General features: G+C 40.4%; 1 pseudogene across 1 annotated transcript; it reads left to right on the top strand.

Moving 5' to 3' along the window:
* The first annotated feature begins 9 nt into the window (after positions 1–9).
* Positions 10–1,933, top strand: LOC143529747 (pyruvate kinase, cytosolic isozyme-like; annotated as a pseudogene). Its single transcript, XR_013134717.1, has 3 exons — positions 10–261; positions 584–1,038; positions 1,121–1,933. The product of XR_013134717.1 is annotated as a pyruvate kinase, cytosolic isozyme-like (transcript).
* The last annotated feature ends 16,390 nt before the right edge of the window (positions 1,934–18,323 follow it).

The raw sequence follows: 18,323 nt of genomic DNA, 5'->3' as shown, positions 1-18,323 counted from the left end.
AGAAATCTAATGGAGCACATGAAGCTTGATCTTAGCTTGCAACTCCACGGCATGAAGAGGCCGAAGACGAAAATCGTGTGCGCTTTGGGACCGGCTTCTAGGTCGGTTGAGATGGTTGAGAAGCTTTTGAAGGCGGGGATGAATGTTGCTCGGTTTAACTTCTCGCATGGGTCGTTCGAGTATCATCAGGAGACGCTTGATAATCTCCGGACCGCCATGGACAATACTGGAATTCTTTGTGCGGTTATGCTTGATACCAAAGTAAGTTTTTGTTCTCCGTTAGTTGAATTAGTTTTAATTGTTTGTTGCTTATTATAAATTGTTAGAAACATTAATGTTGTTTTATGCACTTTATAATAGTGAAGTAAAACCAGCCTGTAGGTTTTGTATCGAATTAGAATGATACAAACCATTATATCGAACCCATTCTCGATTATAGTTTTCTTACAACGATAAGGAATTTTGATCTTGTTTTACCGGTCTTAATTTAATGTGTTTGTTATTTTGTAATAAAAACTACTGGATTAAAGATGTACTATATTTTTATTTTGTGCTATTACTAATTTTGTTTGTTTTACTTTAGGGTCCCGAGATTCGAACCGGTTTTCTAAAAGATAACAAGCCGGTCCAACTAGTACAAGGTCAAGAAATCACCATCTCAACAGATTATAGTCTTAAACGTGACAACAAAACAATCTGCATGAGTTACAAGAAGTTAGCTTATGATGTAAAACCACAAAGTGTCATCCTATGTTCAGACGGGACCATCTCGTTCACTGTCTTGTCTTGTGACACTGAAAACGGGTTGGTTCGTTGTCGGTGCGATAACACTGCGGTTCTCGGTGAACGCAAAAACGTTAATCTCCCGGGAGTGGTTGTGGATCTCCCGACATTGACCGAAAAAGACAAAGAGGATATTATCAAGTGGGGTGTTCCTAATAAGATTGATATGATTGCTTTGTTAGAAAAGGCTCGGATCTTATTGAGGTTCGAAAGTTGTTGGGAGAACATGCCAAGAGCATCCTTCTCATGTCTAAGGTGTGTATTGGTGTTGAACATAAAAAGAAATTAATAAACTGCAACTTTATATTAATTCTAACTTATAATAAATATTGTACAGGTTGAGAATCAAGAAGAAGTAGCCAACTTTGATGAAATCCTGGCCAACTCAGACGCGTTCATGGTGGCTCGTGGTGACCTCGGTATGGAGATACCCATCGAGAAAATATTCTTAGCCCAAAAAGTCATGATCCACAAATGCAACCTACAAGGTAAACCGGTTGTGACCGCCACCCAAATGCTCGAGTCCATGATCAAGTCCCCTCGCCCCACCCGAGCCGAAGCCACTGATGTCGCAAACGCTGTCCTCGATGGCACCGACTGTGTCATGCTTAGTGGTGAAACCGCAGCCGGGGCCTACCCGGAGCTTGCCGTCCAAACCATGGCCAAAATATGCATTGAAGCCGAAAACTCTATCGACTACAAAACCGCATTTAAGCGTATAGCCGCAAATGTTCCCCTGCCAATGAGCCCGTTGGAGAGCCTAGCCTCTTCCGCGGTCCGTACCGCAATCTCATCCAAGGCGAGCATGATATTGGTTTTGACTCGTGGTGGGACCACCGCGAAACTTGTGGCTAAGTATCGACCCGGGATGCCGATATTGTCGGTGGTGGTCCCGGAAATAGAGACGGACTCATTTGATTGGTCGTGTAGTGATGAGTCACCGGCTCGGCATGGGTTGATACATAGGGGTTTGGTCCCGGTTCTGATTGCGGGTTCGACTCGAGCTTTGTGTGACGAGTTGACTGAAGAGGCGATCGAGTTTGCGTTGAAGCATGCTAAGGAGAAAGGGTTGTGTGAGATTGGTGATGCGGTTGTGGCTTTGCATCGTATTGGGACCGAATCTATAGTGAAGATTGTGACGGTTAAGTAAAGGTTTATGGGTTTTTACAGTATTGACATCGTTAGAAGGCAATTTTTTTTACTTATATTGACACTATTAATTAGAGAGGCGATTTTGTTTGAAGGCAGTTTAATTTGTTTTGATATTTTAGCTACTTTATAATGAATTTTAAGACATATGGCACTTCATTTTGTTTGGATATTTTACCTTCTTAGAAGTTTCATTTAGGACTTCGATTCGTTTGTTTTCGGGTTCCATTTTTGAACCATAGATGACGGCGTGTCGGATACCCTTGACATTTGGTTTTATATGGCAGTGGCCAAATTAAGACGGTGATGTTGTCTGCCATCTGAACTCAGATTAGATTACGACTGTTGCCGGCTTCCATTTTTGAAACCCTAGGCAGCGGCGGTTAGCACTTATGCCTTGTTCTTGAGTTTTTAATCAAGGAAAGAAAAGGAAAGGAGATGGAAGAATAAGAAAGGGAAGGGAAGGGAAGAATTTTTTTTTTAATTATGTGTGTTTTTGAGTTGGAAGGAAATTAGAGGAAAGGAAAGGATAACTATGTTATCCTTAGTAATCATCTCATTTTTGAGAGGATAATTTATTGGGAAAAGATATAAATTAAATCTCTTCTAACTTCTCCTACTCATTTCCTTTCCATCCTAAAAAAAACTCAAGAACACTCATTTTTTAACTATCCTTAGTTTTTCTTTCCTTTCCATCCTTTAAAAAAACTCAAAAACAGGGTGTTAGCGAATAGATACATGTTCTCTGATCTACCTAAGGGGCAATTTTATTTATGGCCTAAACCATCCATCAGTTTCAACAAAATGCGGACATGCAAATGTGGTTTTGTTCATCGGTGACAGTTTCAATCGTCACCAAGTAATTACTTTGGTAAGTTGATTTTTTTTTTCTAATGAAAATTCATTATTTCTTTAAACAAAAACAGATAAATGTGAGATGACCCGTTTTGATTGATGTTTTTTCTGTTTGAAACAAGTATTCACGTGGCTTTGGATATGGTTTGTAGTAAATGTGGTTTTGTCTGTTTCGCCTGATACATCGACAAGCAGTTTGTGAAATCATGGATCAAAGAGGGGGTCTGTGCAGGGCTTTGAATGTGGGTTCTATTAAATTTTGGATATTTACTTAAAATGCAGATTTATTGTGAAGGAGGTTTTGGGGCTTTCACTGTCATGGTATCTTACTTTGACCAAAATTCCAAGAAATGCATATCAGTCTCTTTGTTTATACCTCTAATCACTTAATTTTTTTTTATCATCAATTGTTTTTAGTACCTTTTCGTTTTATCATTTTTTTAACGCACTATGCAATCAATGATTTCTTGGCTCCATAATGTTCTGTTGAAGGAATCATGAATGCATGTAATCTTAATGGAAGGAATAGGAGTCGGGAATTCGGTTTGCATCTGGTTTAGGAATCATTAGCAAGTCGTCCCGCGCCAGTCACAATATGGATTTTGTACACCTGTGTTTATCATGTCCATGTGTGCTTTATTAAAATCCAACAAAACCCCACCTTCTAGTTTGTCACTTTGAGTGAGTTTGAATTTTGACCTGTTCATTTAATTCCGTTGTATCTTCTAAATTATTTTGCTGCTATTGTGGAGATGGTTATTTTGCAGGTTATGAACATGTTGAATTTGCCACCCTTGATACAGTTTAAAAGGTTTACAGATGGCCCATGGAGTCATGGTAGTTTGGTTCAAGTCTGGCACCTTTAACTTAAAAAGAGCTCGAACTCGGTGTGTTTAAAGTTCTATGGGGCTTTGCAGACAAACTAGGTGCGTTTTTTTTGTTTGATTATATGCTCATTTTACTGTTTGTTACTAGGTCATTTGGTGGCTACATGAGAGATATTCCTTAGTAGCAATGGAAATACCAAGTCATGTAACTAATCCCTATGGAGTTATGATAATCTTCGGCGGTTGCGGGATATTAGATTGGTAATCTTCATGAGTTCGGGTGATGATGGTGGTACTGGAACTTCAGCGAGAGAGTGAATGTAGAGGTCCCGGAGACTTCTTTTTTTATCCATTTATTCTTAAATTGAGGTCTAGGTATTGTAAATATTCAAGTCCCGTATCGATAATCAACACACAAACTAAACGAATAACTCGCGTTTATATTAATCAGAAAATATCACTATAAAAACTAATTACAAAACCCTCAAACCCTAACACGGTTTGACTCTTGATAAACCCTAACTCGGTTATACCAACTCACCTTATTCTAATGTCTAACCATAACTCGGTTTATATAGACTAACCCTAACTTGTTAGCCAAGACATTACCAGATATAATAAAGCCTATTTCTTGGGTCGGGCCTTACACTTGGGGCAAACAACAATTGACCCAACAATCACCCCCTCAATTGTTGTACCCGAGTCACCCGACTCACCCCCTAATTTCCTACTCGAAATTGGCGGGTCTTCAACTTCACGCTTGTCACTCTTCTCTTGATTCTCCCGAGGATTTTCATGATCTCTTGCAATGTTCTTTCGGCTCCACTTGGCTAGAAGACACACTTGCTTCGTTTGATCATCACACGCCTTCCCTTGGGCTTGAATCACTTTCTTGACCACGCGTTTAGTTTCTTGAACACTCTTCTTTGGACTTTGAATTTTGGAACTTGGATCTTTAACTGGAATCTGACTCGTAACCGGCTTGTCTTCTTTTAGTCCAATACTTTGAATATCCCTACCTGCAAAATTCTTCATTACAATGATAGCTCGTTTACCGGGACTTGTTATCTTGAGATTGATCTTGTACAATCGATTCTTGGTCCTTGTCACCTTCATCAAAAGCTTACCTGTATCATCTTTCATGGTTAGCAAATCATGCTTCATGTGAATCTCGCATCCACCTTCCGTTGCTTGACCAAGACTTATGATATTGCACTGTAGGCTCGGGATGTAGTAGACATCAGTCAACAAACGTTGCTCCCCCGTTTTTCCTTCAATTAAGACCGACCCTTTTTGTCGGACCGGTGCGGGACACGGTTTCCCAACGATTCACGGGGCAACGTGTTAGAGTGCGGAATCCTCTAACACGGCGATTCGGTGGTGATCAACAACGCGCGGTAACGATTCCTAAGACGGTTTGACACCTAGGGACGGAGGAAAGGACCGACACGTGAAGAACGGGCAGAGAGTATTTCAGCAGAGTGGTGGTTCGTGACTGTGTGTAGAATGTGTGCTCCGTTGTGAAATTTCCTAAGTTTCGTTTATATATCGAAAACTGGTTCGATCGAATGAGTCTCTCATTCGATCGAACGAGACCTGGTTCGATCGAATCAGTCACTGATTCGATCGAATCAGTTTCTTTTGACATTTTCAGTCCGTTAACTTAGTTTCACGATCGTTATCTTCATATCGAACCATCCTGATAGAACTGGGGACATACACATGACATTTCATGTCCTAACAAACTCCCCCTTGGAGCCAGTTCTATTTACTTACAATCAATCGAGTTCTCTTGCTCGATCGTAACTCCCCCTTGGAGTTATCTCACTCTCTCTTTTCTCAAAGCTAATGGTGCGCATGTTGCATCCACGAACTCCTTTCATCATGAAGTTCTCTCAGGATCAAATGGTCCAGTCAGTCAGACTTACCATAGGTTCCGCATATCCTGAGAAGCTGTCAATTGAAACTTTAGATAAACATTTACGCACAATCTATCACAATGTTCCAAAACAAATTACATTCAACTCAAAAACAATTACAACCAGAAGATTAAACCTTTCATTACAACAAGAAACAAAATAAACATGACAATTAAGCTTCAGTCTCTTGTGCATACTTCTTCTGTTGCTCTTTCCAATTTGATCCTGCATGTATGTCATAGGCAAAGCAGATCCTAATGACATTTCTATACGTTAAAGCTTGCTCCATGTCTTCGGGGGCGTAGAGAATCTCTGTCTTGTACAGCGTGTAGACGTCCTCCCGTGACAAGTTTGTGAGCCACATAGGATCAAAGATACGAATTGTGCTCCAATTTCCATTGTCGTTGAGCACGATGACTGCTTCATGCAGTCTTCCGTCATAGTACCAATGCCTGAACGCTTTGTAGAAGTCCTGCTTCATCTTTCTTAGAGGAATCTTCTTCATCGTGAGTGGTGGCATGTACTTCAAAACAATCTTTGGCCTGTTGGTGATCGGATCGATCTCCTTTTTACTTGTATAACGCTTTGGCCTTTGCGGTGTAATCAATCTCCATTTTGAGTTGTATTCCTTTCGTAATACACTCTGATAGTACGATGCGAATGGAGATGAGCTTGCGTATAGCATGTCCAGGAAATTAAGACGATTAAGATCGTAAGTTGGAAGAGTCTTCAAGTCTGTGATTCGTTGATAGTACTCAACCCCCTTTTCCCTTTTGACAGCTACGCAGTTCAGGTCTTTCAGACACGCCCAAGCTAGGATTTCTCCAGAGGTTCTCCGACCCTTAGTATCATATGACTTTGTGTGAGGAATGGTCGGTTTCGCTTGGCGTTTAGACCTGATCTTTTCAAGAATAGCATTGAACGCTTTCTTGCATTCTTCTGTTTTGTCTTTAAATTCGGCTTGATCGGCTTCAGACGGCTGTTTCATAGCATTTGACCTTTCGTCAGCCTTCTTCTGCACTTCCTCCTCGTTTACGTTTTGAAAGAAGCTTGATGAGTTGGGAATATCGTCAGTTTGCGACGTGTAGTACTCAGGATATTCTTCCCTTGTCAAGTCTTCTATTTCGACATCTTCGAAGTGAGGAGGATCGACTTGTGTCGGATCAGCGGCCGTCGGTGATGGTGAGTCGGTTGAAGCAGCTGCAGCAGATGTGGATTCTGTTGAAGGCAAGGCCAGAACTTTGCCTGTTTCTTCGTTTGAAAACTCGAACATTTGCTCTAGCTCTTCTTCCGTGAAGTTGTGCGAAATCTCACCTTCTTCCAAGTCTCCACTTGAGAAGATTTGCTGTTCATCTGGGTTGTCCAAGAGATACGTGAAAAACTCCGCTGCTGTTTTTGACTGCAGCGGTTGGACATTTGATGTATCAGCATCACCTGCTTGATTAATAATCACAACACAAAGTAACAACAAATTTAAGTAAACATATGTAATATCATAAACATTAAATACAATATCATTACATATGAAACTAGGTTTACAAACAAATCATTAATTGAAAAGATTTAACATTTAAGTCCTTACTACATTCACTCAAAATACTCTTAACTACCTTCACCTCCATCATCAGAAGAGTCCAGTTCGTCTGTGTCCACATCGACATTGGTTGGACCTTCCAGACGAAGAACATCACCCTTCAGCTCAGTCACTCTTGCTTCAAGGCGTAGATTTGACTCTCTCAGCTCGGTGATCAAAGAACCTTGTTCATTGATCGAAGATCCCTGTTCAGCGACAGTAGCATTTAACTGACTATTTTCAAGCCTGAGCATTTCGTTCTCAGCTTGAAGTTTAGCAATCTGCTCATCTCTGAGCCGATTCTGTTCTTCTTGCTCTGCCTTGAACAGTAACATCTTCATCATCGCCTTGTGCAAATCAGCAAGTTCGGATGCAACCTTTTGAGGTATGGCCATTTCAGGTTGAGCTTGAGGAATAGGTTGTTGAGCTGACTGCGGTGTTGGTGGCTGTGCTGGTTGAGCAGGAGGAGCAGCAGAAGTCCCGACGGATGGTAACATTGAGGGACGCGGTTGATCGGGAAATAAGCTTCGATACTTCCGAGTAACCTTCTTCTTTTGCCTCTTTGCAGGCCTTTCTTCTCCTACATCTATGTCGGCCGGATTTTCCACGGCTCTGACTTCCTCACCAGTTTCCAACTCTTCTTCATTTAGAAACGAATCAGCCTCCTTTTCAGCTTCGGTCCTTGTATCTTCAGGGACCGCCACCTCCTCAGTGTCAGAGTCGTCGCTTGATTCCTGCAAAGGTAAGTTTTCGACGTCTGAGTCACTGGTATCATTTCTCCATTTCCTTTTAGGAGGGGCCCTGTAAGACGGATTCACCAAATGCCCGAAGCATCTTTTGATTGGTGGCCTGGTTGGACGTTCCTTGTAAGATTTGAGACGGTTGAGAGTCTCATTTTTCATGTGGTCCAGTTTCACCACATCACCTTCGTTTTCTTTCAGTAACCCTGGTGCTTGAGTATCGACAATCATTTGCACGAACCGTGGGAACTGTAGAAACTTCTCACTTTTCCCTTGCTTCAACGTGATGTTCTCGACCATATGACCGAAAGTCATCTGAGAGAAGTTGTATGGTCGGTTCATCACCAAAGCAGCTACAGTGAACTGCATGCTTTCCCTCAGCTTGTCAAAGCTGGTTCGTTGAGGGCCCAAGCAGTGCATCACAACGTGTGCCAAATATTTGAACTCGGGGCACAAGTTGGCCTTATGAAGCAGACCGGCATTGAGGTCGCCGTCATACTTCATACGTGCGAAACATCCTCTTGTTGCAGCAGGATGTAGGGAGGTCGGGTCTGATTCATCATCTTCAAATCCACAGACTTCTCGAATGACCTGGGCAGATATAACAATTGCATGCCCTCTAACGGTGGAGCGAATAACCGACGGCACGACTGTTTTGTCGTGCGTGGCATTCCTCCAAAACTCTTGTTGGATAGACATGATAGGCTCAATAATCCTAGAGATGGGTCCAGAGATCCTCGACCTCTTCAGAAACTTTATCACCGTTGCAAAGTCTTTCCCGTGGCTCGACTTTTCGTCTAGAAAAGCCACGATGTTGTGCTTGATGGACGTTTTGTACGGGGCAACCACTACTGCAACTTCAGCCATTGAATCTGTAAACTTAAACGTGTTAGAACGAACAGATATTGAAACGACTGAATGCGTTTAAACTTTTCAAATTTTCTGGACTAGTTCGATCGAACGAGTAACACATTCGATCGGTTGAGCTATTCATTCGATCGAATGAGATCTGGTTCGATCACAGACAATCGAATGAGATAGATCTTATCGTTGACTTCTGATTCGATCGAACTAGTGGTCGAATAAGTCACATTCGATCGAATAAGAAACTCGTTCGATCGAATGGACTGGTTCGACTCATTCAAACAGAAACCCAGAAACGAAGAACACCGAACCCGGAAAACTTAAACGATCAAGAACTCGATCAAAACACGGTTAAAAACAAGTAAAACTTACATTTTCGTGATCTACGTGAAAAATCGAATAATATGATCGGATCAAAAAGAGGGTTTGAGGAAAATCAATTTGAGAGCAAAAATCCGTAAAATATTTCGAATAAAACTGATCGATCGAATGAGTTTGAATATTTATACTATTTTTGGACTTATTCGATCGAACGGACTTGTTCGTTTGGACCATTCGATCGAATGAGATTCTTATTCGGTCGAATGAGTCTCTTCGCAACTGTTTACATTCCTCAACCACTGATTAGATCGAATTTGTTCATTCGATCGAGTTATTCGTTCGAATAGCAACCTATTCGATCGAATGAGGGAAAACATTTGAAAAATAAATTTTTAAATTTCTTATTTCCCGTCCATCGATCGTGATGCCTTTGAACCTGCACGAAAACATAAACTTTTGACACTTGGTTAGTTTTCGTAGACATTTTCCAATCCTGAGAGCTTCGTTCCTACAGAACATATAGATCATAATACATTAGTAACAAATGGAAAAATATCAGGCTCAAACATCTTTGGGTTTTCTTGTCACTTCATTCTTTCTTTCATGCACAGCCTGTTGCACAGATGAACATTTAGCAACCTGCATGAAGTTTTCTTTCATTCCTACACACTGGATAAACATTTAGTAGGAACAGACAGGGATCAGACTACCTGTCACGATGATTTCTCATCGATTCTCAAACAAACAGAAATAGATAAAATGAGAAAGAAAAAAAAAATAAATAGAAATAAAATCTTTTTTGGTTTTTATCAAAATATTTACAGGGAGGGACAGGGATCAGACTACCTGTCACAATGATTTCTCATCGACATTAAAGCAGAATAAAATTAAAGAAAAATTAATTCAGAATAAAAATGTTTTTGAATTTTTGTCTTGTTTCTTTTTATAATATTCAAACTGAAATAAACATCTGTAAAAAAAAAATTTAAAACACATTATTTTTGGTTGAGAAGGATCTATAATAAGAAATCATACAGACGTATATGACTATCTACTGAGACTTTTTGAGATTTTTTTTTTTTTTTTTTTTTTTTTTTTTTTTTTTTTTAATATACGAAGTTGAACAAGACATAATGAATATTCTTTTTGTGAGAAAGATCCGAACAGGAATCATACTAATTAAGTGACTGTCACATAGATCCGTGTTGAGCTGTATTATGACATAAAGAAACAGGTTATGAGCATGAAAATAACTTAAAATGGTTTTCATCGTTTCTGTGATACGAGTTAGGTTCAATTATGTCTCAAAATTTAAGTGAATAACAACTCAGAGATTATGATGCCTCCTATCTATTCTCAAAGCGTATTTGGCTTTCCCCAAGTCACCCCGAATTGACTTTGACCCATAGTGTCTGATTAAGGTTGTAAGTGTCTTCATCTGCTTCCCGTTTTCTTTCTTACTCCATAATTGAGAAGTCTTGACATTATTAACTCTAGAATGTTTCAATAACTCATAAAGAATCATTTTTTTTTTTTTTTTTTTTTTTTTTTTTTTTTTTTTTTTTTTTTTTTTTTTTTTTTTTTTTTTTTTTTTTTTTTTTTTTTTTTTTTTTACATAGACTTCAGAGTAGTAAAACAATTGCAAGTCCCGAATCTGGATCACTGCAGTTTCTTCATGCACTATCTTTACGGGAATCAGAACACTTATGGGCTCGTGTATGACTGGGTAATCGCTTTTCTGCCTATCATTCGGAAAGATATATATGAAGACAAACAAAACTCTTAAGGAGTTTCCACGTAAAATCGAGTAGATTTAGTTTGTATCACATCTACTTTTACGCACCATAAAAAGCTACCATGACACACAATGACTGTTCTAAAGCCTTTTAAGCCTAATAACTTCACTAGTTAAGCACACAGAATCAGTGTATCTATCATTTTCCAAGGTTGGATCAATTTCTCATTTTCTGAATATAAATGAATGTCTTTAAAAAACGTTTAAATTATTTCGCCCCGATCAAGTCAAAGTCTTCAGGTAAACGGCTATCCTGAAGATCCAATGGATCAACTGGACCGACCACATACGAGTATGTGTCCTTCTAACTAAGTATAACCGACTATTTTTCAGCGAAAGAATAAAAACCATCAAAACCCGCCCCGATCACTTTCAGTCATCTGGTTAATGGCTATCCTCATAATCTACTAGTAGAAATAAGGACCAAAACACATCCGAAAATGTGTCCATCAAACTGAGGTAACCGACATAATTTTAAGCGATAGTGATGTATAAAAATTTAATATAAGAAAAATGAAAATAAGCTGTACAGAAATAGCAAATCTTTTTGATGTCTCAGTATGATAGCGTCTGTGTACTATCACCTTTCTTGTAACAAGATCAACTTCTCAAAATTTTGAAAATTTTTTTAATGTTTTTGGGTTTTTGTATTTTATATTGTTTTTGGTTTTTCTTGAACCTTTTCTCCCCCTAGAATTTATAAAAAACAAAATCTTTTTGGATTTTTTTTTTTTTTTTTTAAATTTTTAAGAAAAGAAAAATGAAAACAATTTAAATGATATCTTCAGGAACATCATCTGATATACGTTTAACGCCGTTGATCTCTAGTAAATATAAAAACCGTGGTTTATCAAATGCTTTAGTGAAGAGATCAGCGCGTTGTTCCTGAGTGGGGATTTTTATCACATCGATTAACTTCTTTTCGTAGCAGTCACGAAGGAAGTGATATCGAATTTCGATGTGCTTCGTTTTGCTAAAATGAACCGGATTTTTGGTAATTGAAATTGCAGCAGAATTATCAATATATATGGGAGTAGTAGAGCATTCAATACCGTAGTCACGCATTTGTTGCTGAATCCAAATAACTTGAGAACAGCAACTGGCAGCCGCAATATATTCCGCCTCAGCTGTTGAAGTGGAGACTGACGTCTGCTTTTTGCATTGCCACGTTACTAAACGACTTCCAAAGAACTGACATCCTGCTGTTGTTGATTTGTAATCGAGTTTACAACCACCATAGTCCGAATCACTATACGCATGTAGATCAAAGTTATCATCATAAGGATACCAAAGACCCCAATCAGGAGTACCCTTCAGATAACGCAAAATTCTTTTGACTGCAATCAGATGGGAGACCTTCGGCTTTGACTGGTAACGTGCACAGAGACACGTAGCAAACATTATGTCTGGCCGAGAAGCAGTCAGGTACATTAGAGATCCGATGATCCCTCTATAGTGAGTTGGATTGATCAATTCACCCTTCTCGTCAGGATTAATCCCGTGATTAACCTCTAAAGGAGTTCTCTGTGAAGAAGAACTCAACATCTCAAACCGTTTCAAGATGTCATTGACGTATTTTGTCTGGTGAATGAAGATACCGGAATCTTTTTGATCAACTTGAAGTCCTAAGAAGAACTTCATCTCACCCATGGAGCTCATTTCAAATTTTTCTTTCATCACTTGTTCGAACTCCTTACAAAGTGTTTTATTCGTGGACCCGAAGATGATGTCGTCCACGTACACTTGTACCATAATTAGATCTCCTTCTTTTTCTTTTGTGAATAACGTGCAGTCAATGGTTCCCCTTCGAAACCCGTTGTTGAGAAGGTGTTTGGATAGTTCTTTATACCAAGCTCTCGGGGCTTGGTGAAGACCGTACAAAGCCTTATTGAGCAGATAAGCTTTGTCCTTGTGATATGGGTCTTCAAAACCTGGAGGTTGTGCCACATATACGGTCTCTTCGATGTGACCGTACAAAAAGGCACTCTTGACGTCCATCTGATATACTTTGAATTTCTTGAAAGATGCATACGCCAAGAACATCCGAATTGCCTCCAAACGAGCAACCGGAGCATATACCTCATTGTAGTCTAGGCCTTCGATTTGCCTAAACCCTTGGACCACCAGGCGGGCTTTGTTGCGAACAATCACTCCACGATCATCACGTTTACATTTTAGTACCCACTTAGTGCCAATTTTCTTCTGTCCTTTGGGGAGATCCACCAGCTTCCACACACCAAGTCTTTTAAACTGCAATAATTCCTCTTGCATGGCTGTGACCCAGTTGGGATCTTTCAGCGCATCGGTGGTGCTGTGTGGTTCTTCTTGTGCTAAGAAGCATTCATGGGCATTAAGAGCAACTAATCCTGACTCCATCATTTCTGTGTAGAGACCAAAATTCAGCTGTCGACGAGTTTTGACACCCTGTTGAATGTCCCCTATAATGTTGTCTTGTGGATGATCACGTTCAGTCCTAACAACCGGATTGTCAGAAACGACAACATTTTGTTCCAAGTTAGTTAAGTTCGGCTCAGGAACTGGAGCGGATTGTGGTGCCTCTGAAGTAGACGTTAGAGGCTGATCTGCATTCGGCACTTCTTGATTTGACGATGAAGGTTGTGACGTAACCTGAGTTGGTGCCGATTGTACATCATCTGCTGGAGATTCATCTTCAGATTCAGATTCGGAAGATTCTTGAACTTGATCGCTAGACTCTGTGGAGGAAGATGATGACGGACCAGGATGAGTTGAAGATTGCAAAGATTCATCAGGAGGTGCATTTTGCGCCTCATACATCATTTGAATAGCAATCTCATACAGATTGAATGACTTGAACAGTTTGTCATAATCAAACAACCAGTCTTCTCCTGTCCCCTTGGCTGGTTCTGTGTAGCGTTGAACATCGACATGGTACCATTCTTCAACTAATTTTGTTGTTCTGTTGAAGACCCTTTTGAGAGGTATGCTGTAACCCAGAAAATAGCCGTTGATGATCTTCTCCTCGAACTTATTATCGACTTGCCTTTTAAGTAACGTGCAAAGAGCCCCGAATGGTTCCAGGTGCTCTAAGTTAGGCCTTCGTCGTTGAAGAAGCTCGAAACTTGTCTTGCCGTGGCGCTTGACGATGCCTACCCGATTTAATGTGAAACAGGCGTTGGCAATTGCCTCACTCCAAAACGTAACAGGTAACACTGAGTCGGCTAACATTGTTCTTGCTGTCTCGATTAACGTACGATTTTTCCTTTCAGCAACCCCGTTCATTTGAGGAACATATGGGGCACTGAACTCCTGAACGATCCCTTTTTCTTTGCAGAAATTTTCAACATTCGCATTTTTAAATTCTGTACCGTTATCTGACCGCATTCTTCGAACCTTCAGATTGTATTGAGACTCAATAGTTGTAACCAGCAGTTGTATACACCCAAACGTTTCTGATTTTACTTTCAAGAAAAACACCCAAGAGAATCTAGAATATTCATCAGTAACCACTAGACAGTATGAGTGCCCAGAGATACTTTTGACGCTTATTGGGCCAAAAAGATCCATATGAAGGAGTTCCAACGGAATATCAATTGAGTGGAAACTCTTAGACTTGTGGGACCTTTTTATCTGCTTTCCGGCTTTGCACTTCACACATGAATCAGGGAGACGAAAACTTCTCAGATTAACTCCCTCAACTAGTCTGCGGTGCACAAGCTTGTTCATGTTCCTGACATTTATGTGTCCCATCCGTCTATGCCATAAGACAGTATCACGTTCGGATGCCTTGGACACGAAACATGTCGCCGTTGGAGACGTTGACCCTGCCTTAGCCATATCCAGAATGTAAAGATCACTCTGGCGTGCAGCTGACATTAAAACCTTGTCTTCAGGAAAGTTGAAATCCTTAGGCAAGATGTGGCAATCTCGGTCGTCAAACATAACTTTGAAACCTTTGTCGCAGATTTGACTTATCGACAACAGGTTGTTCTCCAACTCTTTGATGAAATTTACTTTCTCAAACGAAATTCGCCCATTAGACACCATTCCTTGGGCCGTGATATAACCTCCTTGATTTCCTGCAAAGGAAACTGCACCTCCTTTTATTTGTCTGACACTTGAAAGGAGATTCATGTTTCCAGTCATGTGCCTGGAAGCTCCTGAGTCTATGATCCACATGTTGAATCTTGGATCATATAGAGCAACCTGCACACAAAAACAAAAGGTTTAAATATCATTGGAAACCCAAGCCCTTAAGGTCTTGGGTTTTCCATCTTCATCACGAATGAACAATTCAATCCATTTACCCTCATTAACACTGTTTTCAGATTTGACGTTGTTATCAACAGTGTTAGTTTTCTTAGGTTTCCAAAAGTCAGTCTTCTTCTCAGCATGTTTGAGATAGCTGGTTGAAGACTGAGTTTCACTTGTCGAAGTGGAAACACTTGGATCTGAGGGGTTTGGGGATTGGTGTGGTGAGGTTGGCTGAGGTTTCCGAGGAGAAACCGACCTCGGTGTGTGAAACCGTTCTTGACCTTGAATGTCAATGGTCGATCGCCTCCTAGGAGGTGACTTGACATACCTCGGATCCGGAGTCGATATGTACTGCTTAGGATCCGTGTACTTATAGCAAAATCTTGCTATATGCCCTACCTCTCCACACGAAAAACAGTAGTTTCTCCCCCTTTGACTTGGTGGAGAGAAATAACTCTGGTTTTGTCTGTTATCATAGTACCCCCTGGATTTGACATTTTGGGGTGGAGTTTGTCTAGGAGGGTGTTTTGGGAAATTATGTTTTTCATTAACGTTACCCTCCTTTACAAACTGGGTACTATGTTCCACATAGACTTTCTCAGATTTAGGATTAAACTTTTTCTTCTGAGAACTTCTTGTTGTTGTTGCCTTTGACTTAGATGGTGGTGGGCCCGATTTAGTTGTAGAACCTAAGTCTGTGGCATCAACATTTTGTTTGGACTCAGGAGCCGGGTCAATGACTTCTTTACCCTTAGACTTAGAAATTTGGTTTGTGTCCTCGGGTATATAATCATTTGATTCATCATCCGGCACAGCTCCTGGTGTGCTTGAAAATTGATTCAGGATCGGGGGTGGGACATTGTTGTATCCCACTCCTTTTTCCTTTTTGCCTCGGAACTCGGGAATAATGTGTTCTAATAAATAAGATGAATTTGAATAACTTTTTAATTTGAAATTTAATGATTCAAAATCAGCTTTCAAGTTTTCCAATTCTTTTTTCAAAACATTATTCTTATTTATGTGAAAATTGATAGAATCTTGTTGATTAAGAACACATATTTCAAGTTCCTTGTTCTGACGCTTAAGGCCATCAATCTTTTCTTTAAAAACAGACTCTTTCTGCTTCCAAGCCTTATTCTGTGCAAGCGCGTCAGTCAGTTCCATTAAAGATCTTGAGGCTGCTTGTTTGTAAGCCTCGAGATCTTCAATTCTCTCTTTTAGAGATTGAATTTCTTGTTCATACAACTCACATTTTATGCATTTAACATTTACAGATTTAGGAGTTGAAGGGTTAGAACTTACCTTGGCATTTGATGAAGTGTCTGCCATGAACGCGGAGCATAGTTTCCCCGCTCTACCCAAAAACGATGGAGAAGTTACTTTAATTTCTGCTTCTTTGACTTCTTCAACTTTAGCAGCCTCTGCGGGAATTGTCGAACATGGGGATGATTGAGGAACATTTGACTCTTTTTCGTGATCCTCCTTAATCTCCAAAGATACCACTTCAACCTCAGGTTCTCCTTCATGGACTTCAGCAGCTGGTTCATCGACAGTATATTCTTCATTGGTCGAGGAAACAACAGACTCTGTTTCAGAGTTTTCATCTACTACTGTGACATCAGCCATGTTGATGCTCAAGTTCCATGTCTCGCCTTCATCCCCTTGAACTGCAAGAGCAGTTTCGTTGTTGATGTCGACGTTGTTTGCTGCGGTTTGATTTTGAGGGACCAGTTGTCTCTCAAGGTTGACAGTTGCAGCTGCTGCAGCAGGAGTGGATGATGATGAAGTGGTTCGGAAGGGATATTGGTGACCTTCCCTTCTTGGCTTCGAGCACTCCTTGGCAAAGTGACCAAGTTCGCCACAGTTGTAGCATTTTACTTTGCTTTTATCAAAGCCGAACTTGGATTTGTTGTTTATTGAGAGGGCCTGACCTGTTTTCTTCGTCCACTTTCTGGCCCTTCGGAACGCACTGCCAAGAGCCCACATAATGTCTATGCGTTCCATATCATCTTCGTCAAGCTGTTCATAGTCATCGCTGTCCAGATGACTATTTCCTAGCTTACCCGCCACCATTAAACTGTAGGACTCAATTATCGTGCCTAGAGTTGCCATGTGTTCTTTGGCAACCTCCACTGTTACTGTTCCCAAGCCTTCAGTATTCAACGTTGCTTTCTCCGTTGACTTGGGTCCGGAGTTAGTACTTGAGTTTCCAGAAGTTGATAGTGGGACGGAAGATCTCGTTTCAGTCCCCTTTGATTGATTTGACGTTGAGGAGACAAAAGCAGTCTTCATCGGAGCATGATCAGTTGAATCTGACAAAGGAGGTTTTGACATGTAAAGTGATTTGTCAGAAGTTGATCTCGGTTTTCTGGAAGAGGCTCTTAGTTCAGCCTCTTCGTGTCTGATTTCTTTAATAAAATCAGACAGGAGAATCGTCTCCAGCTGATGACTTCTTCTCATTACTGTCAGGAAGGTGCTCCAGCTAGGTGGAAGTCCTTGTGCAAGACATCTAACTTTCTCAGTCCCTGTAGTTTTGACGTTATAGGACTTGAGTTCTGACATTAGATGGTAAAATCTCGACAGTAACGACTCAATATCTTCTCCCGACTCTGGACTAAACAGATCAAATTCACGCTTGAGCTCCCGTGCGTGAATTTCTCTAAGGGAATCAGATCCTTCACATCGGTCAACCAGTGCGTTCCAAAGAGTTGACGCTGTAGTAAACTGGTTAAACTGATGAAAAAGATCAGTGGAGAGTGCTTGTGATAGTAAGGAGAAGGCTTTCTTCTCAGCATCGAAGGCTATCTTCTGTTCTTCAGATAGCCTAAAGTAGCTCAACGACTCACCATCATCATTGGTCGGATGAACCCAAGCTGTTTGAACAGCTTCCCATAATCCAGGATTCACACCGGTTATATGAATTTGAAATCTTGTCTTCCAGGTTGTAAAGTCGTTTAATGTCATCAGCTTTGGTGGCTTGTTGTAGCTTCCCGATTCAGAATCGCTTTCGAGAATCGATTGGATCCTCTTGTTGGTACTCGAACTTGAAGCCATTTTTGATCCTTTGGTTAACTTTGAACTGTTGATCGAATGAGACTGGTTCGATCGGACGAGTGCCTTATTCGATCGAATATGTTCTGATTCGATCGAATGTCTCTCTGGAAAACCGAACTGATCTTCTGAAAGTTATTCGATCGATTGTGTAACTGGTTCGATCGAATGGGTTAACAGATTCGATCGATTGAGTGTATGGTTTGATCGAAC

The sequence above is a fragment of the Bidens hawaiensis genome, unplaced genomic scaffold (genome assembly GCF_021521415.1).
Source record: "Bidens hawaiensis isolate Kalapana, Puna unplaced genomic scaffold, B.hawaiensis_p1.1 tig00008656_1, whole genome shotgun sequence".
Taxonomy (NCBI): domain Eukaryota; kingdom Viridiplantae; phylum Streptophyta; class Magnoliopsida; order Asterales; family Asteraceae; genus Bidens; species Bidens hawaiensis.
This window is presented reverse-complemented; position numbering and strand designations above follow the sequence as displayed.